Source organism: Dipodomys spectabilis, unplaced genomic scaffold (genome assembly GCF_019054845.1).
Source record: "Dipodomys spectabilis isolate Male_0828 unplaced genomic scaffold, ASM1905484v1 ptg000032l, whole genome shotgun sequence".
NCBI classification, from domain to species: Eukaryota; Metazoa; Chordata; class Mammalia; order Rodentia; family Heteromyidae; genus Dipodomys; species Dipodomys spectabilis.
The window spans coordinates 29,406,554-29,419,489 of record NW_024870709.1 but is presented as its reverse complement, the minus strand read 5'-3'; positions in this window follow the sequence as shown (position 1 = coordinate 29,419,489).

Here is a 12,936-nt window from a genome sequence, read left to right as displayed (position 1 = left end):
ATTAGAATTAGTGATGAGCTGAGAAGTCCTGAGAAGATTGGGTGAAATTAATTATGCTTTTACATTGTTACTTTTATTATTGAGTGTGGTAAAAGGAGAGGAAGGAAAAGATCCAAGATTCAGAGTATTTCCTCTCCATTATTTCTTCTAGCCAGTTTGCATTTCATTTCTCTACTATGCTTCATTGAATTAGATCAAAATCTGTTTCTTTTATCATTAGTAGCATGTGTTACTTCAGGTCCGATGTGTAGGGAGAGTATTGCAGATCTTACCAAGATTGTTCCTGGGAACTGGGAGCTAGGAAGTAGAAGAAAAAGACACTCACCTCTTTCCAAACACCCATTGGAAAGATGCCCGAAGAGAACTACTTAAGAGGCATCTGGGATCAAGTTATTCTAAAACATCAATAACTCCTCATTACTCTTAAAAGAAAGTCCTTTTAGTGGTCCCCAAAGTTCTTCTAAATCTTGTCTTTAATTTTCTTCCCCAGGTGAGTGTCTCCTCACTCCCCCAAACCTCTACAAGCTCTATGCATAAAGGTCAAGTTGCCCCTTGAGCTTACAGTGTCTTTCCATTCTTTTTTCTTTTATTCTTTTTTTTTTGGGGGGGGGTCTGGTTGTGGGGCCTGAACTCTGGGCCTGGGCGCTGTCCCTCAGCTCTTCAGCTCAAGGCTAGAGCTCTACCACTTGAGCCACAGCACCACTTCCGGCTTTTTTTTTCTGCTTATGTGGTGCTGAGGAATCGAACCCAGGGCCTCATGCATGCAAGGCAAGCGCTCCACCACTGAGCCACCTTCCCAGCCCCCATTCTTTTTTTTTCTGATTAACTCCTATTTATTCTTCATGACCTAGATCAGGCCTCAACTTCTCCAGAAGTCCTTTTATGATACCCCTATTCTCAATGAAGTGCTTTTCCTATGTAAAACTATTGTGAACTTTGCCTAAGTATTCCATCTGTCATGTTAAATTGTCATTAACTCTTTTGCCCCCAGTCCTAGCACTTAGAACATGAGAAAGGTTGTGGGTTTTTTTTCCTGAGTCTATTTGACAAAATCAAAATCCCATAGCAACTGGCTTATAAACATTCAAGCTTGATTTCTTACCGTTTTTAAGCTGGAAACTCCATGATTGGATGTCTGGTAAGAGTCTTCTTGATTTTCTTTTGGTTCTTGGGACCAGAGCGGTAGGGCAGCTATCTCTAGCCTCTGTTGTAAGGGTACTAGTCCCATTCACGAAGCCTCCATCCTGATGACCTAATCACCTCCCCAAGGCCCCACTTCACAACATCATCATGTGGGAGGTTAGGACTCAATGTATGAGTTTGTGCAGCCGATGTTGGGAAGAGTGGCTCTCTTCTTTCCCTTTCTCATTTGTAACATTAATAAAGTAATACCCACTTGAGCTGATCTGATAATGAAGTGATATAGACTCACAATTAAACTCTTATCATAATGCAGTGTAGTTAACTTGTCTATTTGCTTCCTTTTCATCATTTTTTTCTTTTCCAGAAGAATATGAATTCTGCTTCTCTGATTCATTGTTGTATCCTCAGCAGCTAGAACAATATCTGTAATTCTCTAGGAACACCACTTGTATTGATATAACATCTGTTGAGTGGACTTATCTGTGAAGGATATATGATTTGCTCAGTGTGCTCAAGGTACTGCAGGCACAGTATAGAAATTTATAGAAATGGAAGAACCTCCATTTTTCTAGCATGGTCCTTACACATAATACATACATACTCAACAAGTATCTGCACTCCGTCCTTCTCCTTGTCAGCCACAATCTCTTGCATTCGAATGAGACCCTTTGGCAATATCCGCTCTGGAGTTGGTGACTGTGATAAATATGAGTGCAAATATCAGCAACTGCAATCTCTCTTTCAGACAGGCACATATACAGAGTTGCTATGAACAATGAGAGTCATAACAACTATTTCAAAACAACTCACACAAAACAACTTGCTAGTTATCATTCATATCTCTACAAATATTGGGATCCGAATCTTTGTAGAGCTGATATCCTCCACTAGAAATTCATATTCTGTAAATCACTGACATCATCCTGTAACAAATAGGATCTTGACATTTTCAATATGAGAAATTGTGACTGCTTTTTTCTGGTAGAAGAAAACTTTGTAAGCATCTCAAATAAAGGAGAGTATTATTAGCCCTCCCCCCCCCCCCAAAAAAAAAACATAGTTTGGGCACATGGCTATTTTTTTCATAAATGAGGCCTGGGGCAATTGTTACATATATCAACCTTTAAGCTTTGATGCTCAAGTGACATTCTAGTGTACAGGAAATAGTATTGGGCAGGAAATAAGAGGTCAAAGTTTAACACTACTTATCTCTAGCTAGCTGTGTGACTTTGAGCAATGACATTTCTCACTATAGATGGAGAAAGATGGGATTCCAAAGTTTCCCCTACTGAATCCTTTTGGTATTTTCACCTTATATTACCCTGACAATCCTGTAAATGAATGAAGTGATTAAGAGTGAGTCTCAACTTGATTCTATGCAAAATATAATAAAAGATGAACAAGACGTGGCCTTTGTTCTCAAAAAGTTTACTAATGCAGAAATATTTAAGAATAATGGGAATAGTGGTATAGACACTGGAAGCAAATGAGTCTGTTGTTCTGTTGTTTTGATTTTTTTAAAAAAAACATACTTTTTGTTTTAAAAGATTGCAAAAGTTGAGTGTATTTAACATGTCTGTTAAGTAAGATGTGAAATTTGTTTTTGTTGTAAGTGATAGAGAGCAGGTAGTGGGATGGATTGAAAGGGGCTGAGCAGCATTGGTCCAATGCTAGGTATACAAGTTCCCAGGACCCTCCTCCTGTTTCTATTAGTCACATCTGTGTTAAGGAATATAATACCCTTTCTGTCCACCTCAAATGCTTTGGGGAAAGATAGTTTCTTGTTTGTTAATTCATGGAATGATTTGAGACAGTAAACCTCTAAAACTGTAGGTTTCATCATGAAAACACCTAAATGTGCCTGAACTGGATCACAGTTCAAATATACAAAAATATGGATTACTTTCTACCACTTAATTCAACACTCATTTCCATTCTAGAAATGCAATGTTAGTCATTCTTGTGCTTCCCTCCAAAAGAGTCCTAGGAAGTTGTAGAGAACCAAAGTGTGCAGAGGAACCAAAGTGCATAGGAGTGAGGGGCACATGGTTGCTTAGGGCATTACTCCACATGGATGCCTGCAAGGTATCCACTTATTCTCTGTGGTTGGCCCCAATGAGCCTTCCTCTCCCCTCCCCTTCCCTTCCTTTCCCTTCCTTCCTTCCTTCCTTCCTTCCTTCCTTCCTTCCTTCCTTCCTTCCTTCCTTCCTTCCTTCCTTCCTTCCTTCCTTCCTTCCCTCCTTCCTTCCTTCCTTCTTTCTTTCCTTCCTTCCTTCCTTTCCTTCTTTCTACCTTTCCTTCTTTCTTTCTTTTGTTTTCTGTCTTTCTTCCTTTCTTCCTCTGTGTTAGTACAGGGGCTTGAACTCAGGGTCTTGTTCTCTTACTTGGCTGTTTCACTCAAGGCTGGCACTCTGCTACTTGAGCCACACCTCCACTTCCAGCTTTTGGCTAGTTAAATGAAGATAAGAATCTCATGGATTTGTCTGTCCAGCCTGACTTTGATTCATGATTCTTAGATCTGAACCTCTTAAGTAGCTAGGATTACAGATGTGAGCCACCGGCAACTAACTGCATTTCTTTCTTTTTTTTAAACTGAGACCTTCATACCCCAAGGCTCTCTGTGCCTTGTCTTTACCTCCTGGTAGGTACAGGAATTTTCTTTGAAGGGGCTCTCAAGGGCTCCTTTTCTTATGTACACTGTGCAGCAATATCTCTCTGCAACCTTCCTGTCCCTGGGCTTAGTTGACTCTTCTCATCTGTCATTTGATCCTAGATCATGTCCCAAGTGGCTAGCTGTTACCAGAAGGAAGCATCTGTCATCTTCCCACAGGACTCCATCCAAGGGAATCCTTTAGGATCACAACAGAAGCTTCGGTTTGCTTATAACTCCCCATCGTATCTCCTTTCCCCTCTAAGCCCTCACCTTATCCTCATGACTTTAGGTTCAGTCTGCTCACATTCTCTTTCCTGCCTCTGTAGCTTCATTCTCCCTTGAGATAATGAGCACGGAGTTGCAAGACACCTTGAGGGGGTGAATATTAGAAGGAAGTACTGACAGAAAGGTGGAAGGCTCCGTTAATATTCTATAGCAGTTAATATTTAAACTCCTTCTACACCTACTAGCAGTAAGAATGGACGTATGGAATTAAATTGGATTAGTCAGACTGAAACAGCCCACTTAGCAAGAATAATAATAATAAAATAAATAAATAAAATATTTCAGATAATGAGGCAAGGGAAAGAAAAATACCTAGTCCCTGTACCATAGTTGATTTGAACCTTACTGCATTTTTCATAGCAAGAACATAGATTTGTCACGTGACTCTTCTGTCACTCTCCTACCTATGATCCCTTTTCTGTAGCAGGGGATGGCTACCAGGATGTGCCTGATTTCTGCTCTGGCCTTCCCGTAGCCTCCAAGGTCAGCGTCCTTGGTGCCAGTATTTAATGCACCTGCTGGTGTAGCTGCCCTCCTTGGCTGCTCCACCCTGCCTCCTAGACCCTGCTGCACTTCTGCTCACCTGTCAGGCTGCATTTTCAATTACTGTCTTTGAAAAATGTCCAGGTGGACCTATTAAATCAATGAATGCAATGAGCTGAACGCAGGACAGTGGCAATTCTGTGGCCTCCCTTGGGAGATAATTGGAGAGACCATGGGGTGCTGAAAATTCAAGCCTGAAAGTCATCATTTTGAAGAAGAGGAGGCCAACTGTACTGTTTCTTCCATTAAAATGCATGAAAGTTTAAATAATGCCCCTGTTCTTCTCGGTTCCCATAACCACCTTTATTTTATGCACTGAAAAGTCTAAATATTTATTAACTTCAACTTACAGAATTTATTATAGCTCTATTTCACCAAGTACATATATATGCATTTATAAAATATATGGCACTTTCAAAACACCATTATTTTTTTTAAAAATTAGTAAATAATTGTGCATTTATAGCATAACAGAAGATACTACCTTGATTAATAAAGGAACCCAACAATTGCTTCTTGTATAAAGACCCACAAATCAAGAGGTGTGTGCTAGTTAGACCAGGTAGATGCACCTGACATTTTTTTTTCCAAGCAGAAAAGCAGTTTGGCACATCTGGGGAATCACCAACTGGACTGATTTAACTGACTAGAGCTACCCAAGAGAGGGAAAGACTATGTGAAAGTCTGTGTTTGCCATGTCCCAGGCTTCTTGACTTGCTCTAGGATGCAATCGTTATGCTGCTTTAGCTGAGTGCTGGTGACCCAGGCCTGTAATCCTAGAAACTATTCTTGAAGCTGAGATCTAAGGATCATAGTTTGAAACCAGCCTGGGCAGAAAAGTCTGTGAGAGTCTTATGTCCAATAAATTACCAAAAAAGCCAGAAATGATTCTATTGCCCAAGTGGTAGAGCATTAGTCTTGAGTGAAACAAGCCCCAGTACTGACACCAATCCTTCCTACCCCTGCCCAAGAAACCCAGAAAGCTACTTTTTTCTCATTAAGGAAAGAGGCATACACTTTTGTCATTTGGAAGGTCACCAGAGCACCACCATTCAGAGTAGCTATAGTATGTTGTCAGGTATTGGTAGAAATAATCTTAGAGACTCTCCCTCACTTCTAACCTATAGAAAACTTTATGAGCTTGTTTCTATGTTCTATAAAGTGCCATAAACTAGAACTTCAACCTATCTGCCTATCCTACCAACAAAAGTCCATCATCAATGCACTTCTTTTTGTTTTTTGTTAATGGAAAGTATAGAACCTGCAAGGGCTCAGGAAGGTGCCCTACTTTCTGCCTTGTCTCCTTTATCATAGGCTTTGTTACACAACTCACACGAACTTTTAGGGATTTATTGGGGGAAAAAAGCCAACAAACGACTATAATTTGAAATTCCATCATCCAGAGCAAACCACTTTTCCTAGGGAACATTCTGTCAATGTATGCAATCATCTGTTTTTCAAAAGTCTTGAGCAAATCACATTTCATATATTTATATACATTCAAATGTTGGAGCTTTGCCTCTTCGATTTTTGTGTTAGTAGTCACAGCATTGCATTCCCATTTTAAATGATTTAGGAAGAAAAGAAAAAAGACTAGACAAGGTCTTGAAAGCTATGCAACCACCCAGCACAAGCACCAACTTTGTGTTAGGGATGTTGTATCTCTCCTTTTATGTCTTCAAATAAACTGTAACCCCTGTCTTTATCACTGGTCTCCAGTTACAATTAGCAAAGGTGAATGATACAAACCACACAGAATTAGCATGGCTGCCGGGCAGGGATCACAGCAGGTAACAGAAACAGACAGCACTAGTAAAAGTGGTCAAGAAGCTGCTGTTGGCTCTGCTTGCGTGGCCCCCTCTTTATACACTTGCATCAGTCCACTCCTGTATTCCTTCGGGATTCAAAAATGTCCATATCTGTAAAGCTAAATAATGTGCCTTCTGGTGCCATTTGCATAAAACAGCCTTGTATGTGTTGTGTGTTCCATAGCCTGGGGAACATCTGTTATAATCGTAGTTTTTTTTTAAGCAAACATAGATTCACAGTATAAATATTGTTTTCTAAAACCTACTTTGTAAAATTGGTGTATACCTTCTTATCTCCATAAATACATGCAGATACAATTGTTGGTGAGTTCAAAATATCACCTTGGATAAGTCTAGAACAACTTATACATACAGTTTCTAACAAGCCTATCTTGTTTGGGCACTGTCAACACACAATACTAAAAGTCTTTGGTCTCTAGTTCTTTAGCCAATCTCTAATTGCAGGCCCAGCTGCAATGGATCATGCTTAGATGTGCCTCGTGTTCACAGCCTACCTCCTTAATGGGCTCTTATTGATGGCAAACAGTCCAGGAACAGTTAAAGTCTATCGTTGGCTTTTCCAGTGTGAGAGAGTCCAGGAGTAAAGGACACAGTCTTCCTCCTTTCCCCAGGCAACCTCCAACCATCACAAATCAGAAATGGTGACTAAATGTTCCAGCCTTCTGTCTTGCCAGAAGGAAAATCCAGAAAGCCTGTGGAGGGATGCTCCGGTGTGTGTTATAGAGGTGCCCAGGATCCAGGCCTCAGCCTTGTTACATCTGCTTTTTCTCTCTTCTCTTCCAAGGACCATCATGGAAATGAAACCGTTTGTATCCAGGCAAGCTCTGCTTTCTCAGACCTTGAACCAAAAGAGAGACTAGGGTAAACAAGGAGGCAGAGGCTGTCCTTGAACATAGGTTTAGCTATTTCCTTAAGCTAAATCTCCAGAAATATACATTGCTGATTCAAAGGTCCTGTGCCTTTGAAAATAAGCCCAAACAAGTGCTTGGCTTGACAGAGTTCCTTACTGTAAGGGGATTGATTTTATTTTATTTGCCTTTGCCTCTTCAATCCCAGAGCTCTCATGAACCCTGTCCTCCATCAAGAAGCAAAACATGTCTAGTAACTTCCTGCAGACTTAAGTTGTCCCCTCCAGAGGCCTGGAAAAGCTCTCCTTTTTGCTGTTTTGAAATCCTGACGAATGGAATAATTGGAATGCACACCCACTGTCTTCCAAATAGACATCTCATTTTATTGCCTAGTAGTTATTGAGAATGAGTAATAATTTTGATGCTGAAAAGACTACTTATAGGGAAAGTAAGAAATAAGAAAAACACTCACTCATAATTTAAGCCACAAGGAAATAAAACCAACCTCAAGATAAAATGTCTGTTTTGCCAACAGCTCACTCTTTATAGCACTGGAACTCTTAATTATGGGTAGTAAAGTCTCCAGATTTTTTTAAACCCAAGAACAGGGATAAGAAATGTATAAGTAACTGCTCAGAGAAGAATAACTCTCATAGGCAGGCGCTTTGGTGGGAAGGCAGTGTGGTCCCTTCCAGTGAGAAATGCTGAATTGAGATCAGCCATCAGAATTAGACCAATGAGCATATGTTTGCATGTATGATTTATATAAACATATATACGATTATTTCCTAAAATAAGTTAACTATTCATAAATCCTAGTCATTTAAAGAGGCAGTAAACCTTTCTGGCATCTCCTTACAGGAAATCTATTTTTAAATGGGATATAAAACATTTCTCCTGGCACACATTCGTAGTTTCTGCCCTCTTGGGTAGTTTCCCTAAAAAGAAAAGACAAAAAATAAAAAAATAAATGAAACCTTCTTTGGCTGTTTGCCATTAGCATCAGTAACTGCAGCAAAGGCATTCTGGCTGCTATTTATTCTGTCATAATTACTATTACCAAACTTGCATGATTACAGCGTTTGTAATTTTGTTGATTATAAATAGCACTAATGCTGTAATACATTCACAGAGACTGGCAACCTTACGGAGACAGGGTCCATCTACACATGGAGAGTTGTACCTTTGAAGACTAGAATTTAAACGTGACTGGGAAAGTGTTATCCTCATGCGGCCCTGCTTTTTTTCCTACTCCAACAAAGGCATCCTTGAAACATCACCACCCTTCCCCCTGCTCAGAGCTGCTGTGGCCTTCTCTGGTGTCCTTCATGCATTCTGGGCTGTACTTTGTATTCAAAAGACAATTCCTTGGCAGTATATGGACCTAGTAATGTCCTAGTTTCTTGAATTTGCTAAATGCAGAGGCATTCGATTGTGAAGGCCCACTAGAGCCATTTCTATTTCTATCTTAACAGTGATATATCTTCCTTTTGGCAAGAGCCTTATTGAGTGAATCTTATAGTCTTAGATTCTTCTTTGTTCTTTGAAAAAATTGTATTTTGTTTTTTGGAGGGAGGAGGACAAAGAGGACAGTCGGGCCTTTATCCAAAATTCTCCTGGATCTACGTTTACTGAGTAATTTTAGTTTTCAGAAATTTTTGTACGGTTACATAGGTGGAAAAAAAATTCCCCTGCAGAGCAATGCATTCTGGCTTTCCTCAAAGCCTACTGCCTTTCTCAGGAGTGATGCTTTCATTTAAAAACAGTGCATATTAAATAAAGCTGATATACTTCTCATTTTCTTAGCTGTCTGCTGGATTTGTGGGAGCAATTTTATTTTTTGTTAACATAAACCTTTCTCTTTTGACCCAGAGTGAGAAAAAAAAAACATTTAAATGTGTTAGTAACCTTCCATAACAAAGAAAAGAGTGGTTTTTTTCTTTTTGTTTTTTGTTTGTTTGTTTGTTTGGGTTTTTGGCAACTCTCTGATTCATGGCATGCGTATGTAAGCCTATATATGCAATCCAATTAAGTTGATTTATCTTAGGGTGAGGTTTTTAAAAAAACAAGATATATAAATTAATATTCCATTATTGAAATGTGTGATATTTTATGACCTCATTTTCTGCTCACATTCCCAAAAATATAGTGAACTCACATTCTAAAATTTTCTAGGATCGTCAGAATTCTCTCATTTGATCATTTTCCTTGATAAGAGGATATAGAAAAGATGTGATTTTAGGTAAGGTATGAAGGAAAGATAATTGCAAAGAGAAAGACATATGCTAAAAAAAAACCTTATTCCAACATTTATTTCAAAATATATATTTGTTATACCAGTAAGAGTTTTAGTGTAAATTAATCCTTTGACTATCCTCTAAGTTCATTTCAAGTTGAATATCCTCTAAGTTTATTTCAAGCTAAATCTGTATTCTGTCTAATCTTCTCACCATTTTGTGCTGTATGCAGACACCCAAATGCACACAGATAATGAAGCATATTCATCAGCTAGCTGTCTTGTACAGACCCAACTTAAAAGAAACAAAATAAATGGTGGGGTTTTGCTATTATAATTTTTGGTTCCAAAGGAGAAAGAAAATTCAGCCCCATTGTGGAGCTTATCGGTAGCATGAATTAATCTTCTTAACAAATAAAATCAATTATCATACTTTACCCTGCAGGGAATATAGATCCTCCTAGGCAACTGCCTAACATTTCTGAATAGCAGCAACCTCAGATTCTTGCACTAATTGTTACAAATAGTCAAGAGGAAAGATTCTGAGATTTTCCCTATAACTCCCTTATCTAGGTTAAAAAAAATTTAATAAGGCCCCAAAATTTCAATGAAGTCATTTGTAGCAGCTGAAGAGGCTGCTTGGCACCCAAGCCTTGACAATGAACTGGATTTAATTCCATATTCACTCTAGTTGAAGAGCTCCAGACTTTACATGGGGATGAATTGCGATTTCCCAAATTTGCAGACGTTCAAATCTCTTATATAAAATGAAATCATATTTGCATGCAAACTACACATAGTCTCCCATATACTTTAAGTCTTCTGTAGATTACTTACAATACTTAATACAATGCATATGGTTTGACATAGCTGTTATACTATATTGTTTAGGGATAATGACAAAGGAAAAATCCAAGCCAGGCCTAATGGAATTTTGCAAGTGTAAATTTACTGATACCTGATAAGGAGGCCAGAGCCAAACCTTTATGCTTATGGATTGGTGGAAATTCTTCTAGGCATTTTCAGTGTCTTGCTTTATGCTACATAAATGGGTGAGATTATGATGTAGGTGGCATTTATTGTGGCAAAGTTTTTGTTAGGCTAATTTATAGGTATTAGGTGGACTTAGAGAAGAGTTGATAAAATGTATGATAGAATTATAAATTAGATACTAAAAGAGTTGTTACAATTATTTATTACCTAAAAGTGGGGAATATTATTAATTTTAATATGTGTGTAATCAATTTTAATGTGTATAACTTGTTCTCATTTGGGGGGTTTGGCAAGGCTGAAATGTTACATGCGTACTTTTGTGAGGGAAAGGGTTTATTAATGAGTGCTTTTACTTTTTTGTGTTTGTATAAAATTTGTGTCATTTTTATATGTCTAACAAGCACTCATAAGTAACACAGTACATGTTTATATGAGGTTAAAGAATATTAGAACCAAGTCCAGCTGCAAGTTAATTGACTGAGCCCATGCCTTGCTGTCTTAGCTGAGTCATTTGGGCTGCATAGTGACCCTGACTTTTAGAAGAACAAAACAGTGTCTGTCCATGTTCAACACAGATGCAGTATTTTTTTATTATCAGTTTTCATTCTCCATTGGTTGAACCCATAGATTTGGAACTAGGATTATGGAGGCTCAACTGAATATTCAAATAGTTCAGAACACTTACATGTCTGTAGAGGAAATAAGTGGAAACAACTTCAGTAAAAATCACAGAGCACTTACTTTTCTTTCTTTCTTAAAGTCAAGGAGTCGAACTTGCTCTGCTTCTCTTCAAATCTGAATGGCCCCAATGAGATTTGATTATAAATTTAAATACCTCAAAAGGCACAGCCCACCCACAGAACAGACAGGTCAGGCTGGTTTTCTTTAACCCAGTGGATTCAAGCCTCATGTGTTCCATATAACTTAAGCGTGATTAAACTTTAGAATGAGCTGCGAAGAAGACTGTGAGATTTTGATGCCTAAAAATACCCAAAATTAGGATTGACAACTACTTGGCTCAGATGGTTTATGAAAGCAAAGGGTTGTTGGGCTGGATTAGTGATTTCTAAATGAGAGTTTTCATGTCCCATGCCAGACCACCATGCTTCCTCTGTTCCTCAGCAAAACGGAGAATGAAAGTGATAGACATGTCCTTCCATAAGTCATAGTTATTCCATTTAATTTTATGTGGATCTGCAGTACAAAACTTCTTTTGCTTGTAACGCCACATTCTTACTACTAGCTGGAGATTCATTTCCACATGCTTTAGCTTGGAAAAAAAATAGAATTACCAGCCACATATCAATCCAAATTTCTTTTTTAAAGTTTTAATGGGCCTTGAAATCCAAAATTCTGAGAACCACTGGTCTAGATAATCTTCATTCAACAAATGTTCATTCAGCTGTCTGTTCTTCTACCGAAGAAAAGAAAAATACTTTTTTTCCTCCAGGATAAGAAAAGTAATAAAAATCAACTAAAATTCATCGCACACCATACAATGCTAAGTACTTTATATATGTAAATTATTTTATTATGTTTTTACAACAATCCTCAGACTAAGACACCACTCAACTAAAAATAAGAAGGGTGAGATTTGCAGCAGTGCGCTTCTGGCATAAGATCTCATAACTAACCTGCTGGTTTTCTTTTTACCCTCCTAAGAAAACAGGCAGGTGGCATGGAATCAAGAAAACACTTTAAACTTTCAAGTGTGTTGTCTCTCAGGACACTAAAGCTTCAGCATTGAGGTCACTGGCACAGTGGTGGAAGTGAGCATACACTGACTTCAGACGCACTAAGAGGACGTTTAGATGTAAGGGACACCTCAGGTGGATATTCACAGCTAATCAGAGAGCCTTTGTCTGGCTGCCCCAGATTTCCCTGCTCAACAATCTAATCATATCAGCCTTGTGTTTCCAAAGGTATCTATGTTCCTGTTCTCTGGTTTGTGCAAGCAATTCTGCACATACATGCCAAAGAAATAAACGGGGTATGAACAGGAATTCATATCTAGTTAATGATAATGGTTAATTATGGAATGGAAAAAATACATTTTTGACTGAGTCACTTTAATATTAGTTTTTAATTCAAATTCAAGAATTAAAAAAGAGACTGTGTGGTATGATAATCCTAACTCACTGAGCCTTAAACTGGGTAAGTTAAGTCATTGTTATGATGCTATTTTTCATTGGCAGCACCAAATGTCCTTCTGGAAATTAAAATCATTTTGTTCTCCTTTTTTTTTCTTCCTACAAAAATAACAAAAAGCTCAGAAGTCATTTTAACGGGTACAATGAGGAGATTAAATTACCTTCAAGTTACCACAGTTAGTTCTTCCTCTAGGAGATTGCAGGGCTCCAGGGATAATCAACTGGCTATGGTTATAGACTGAACTGTGACCCTTCA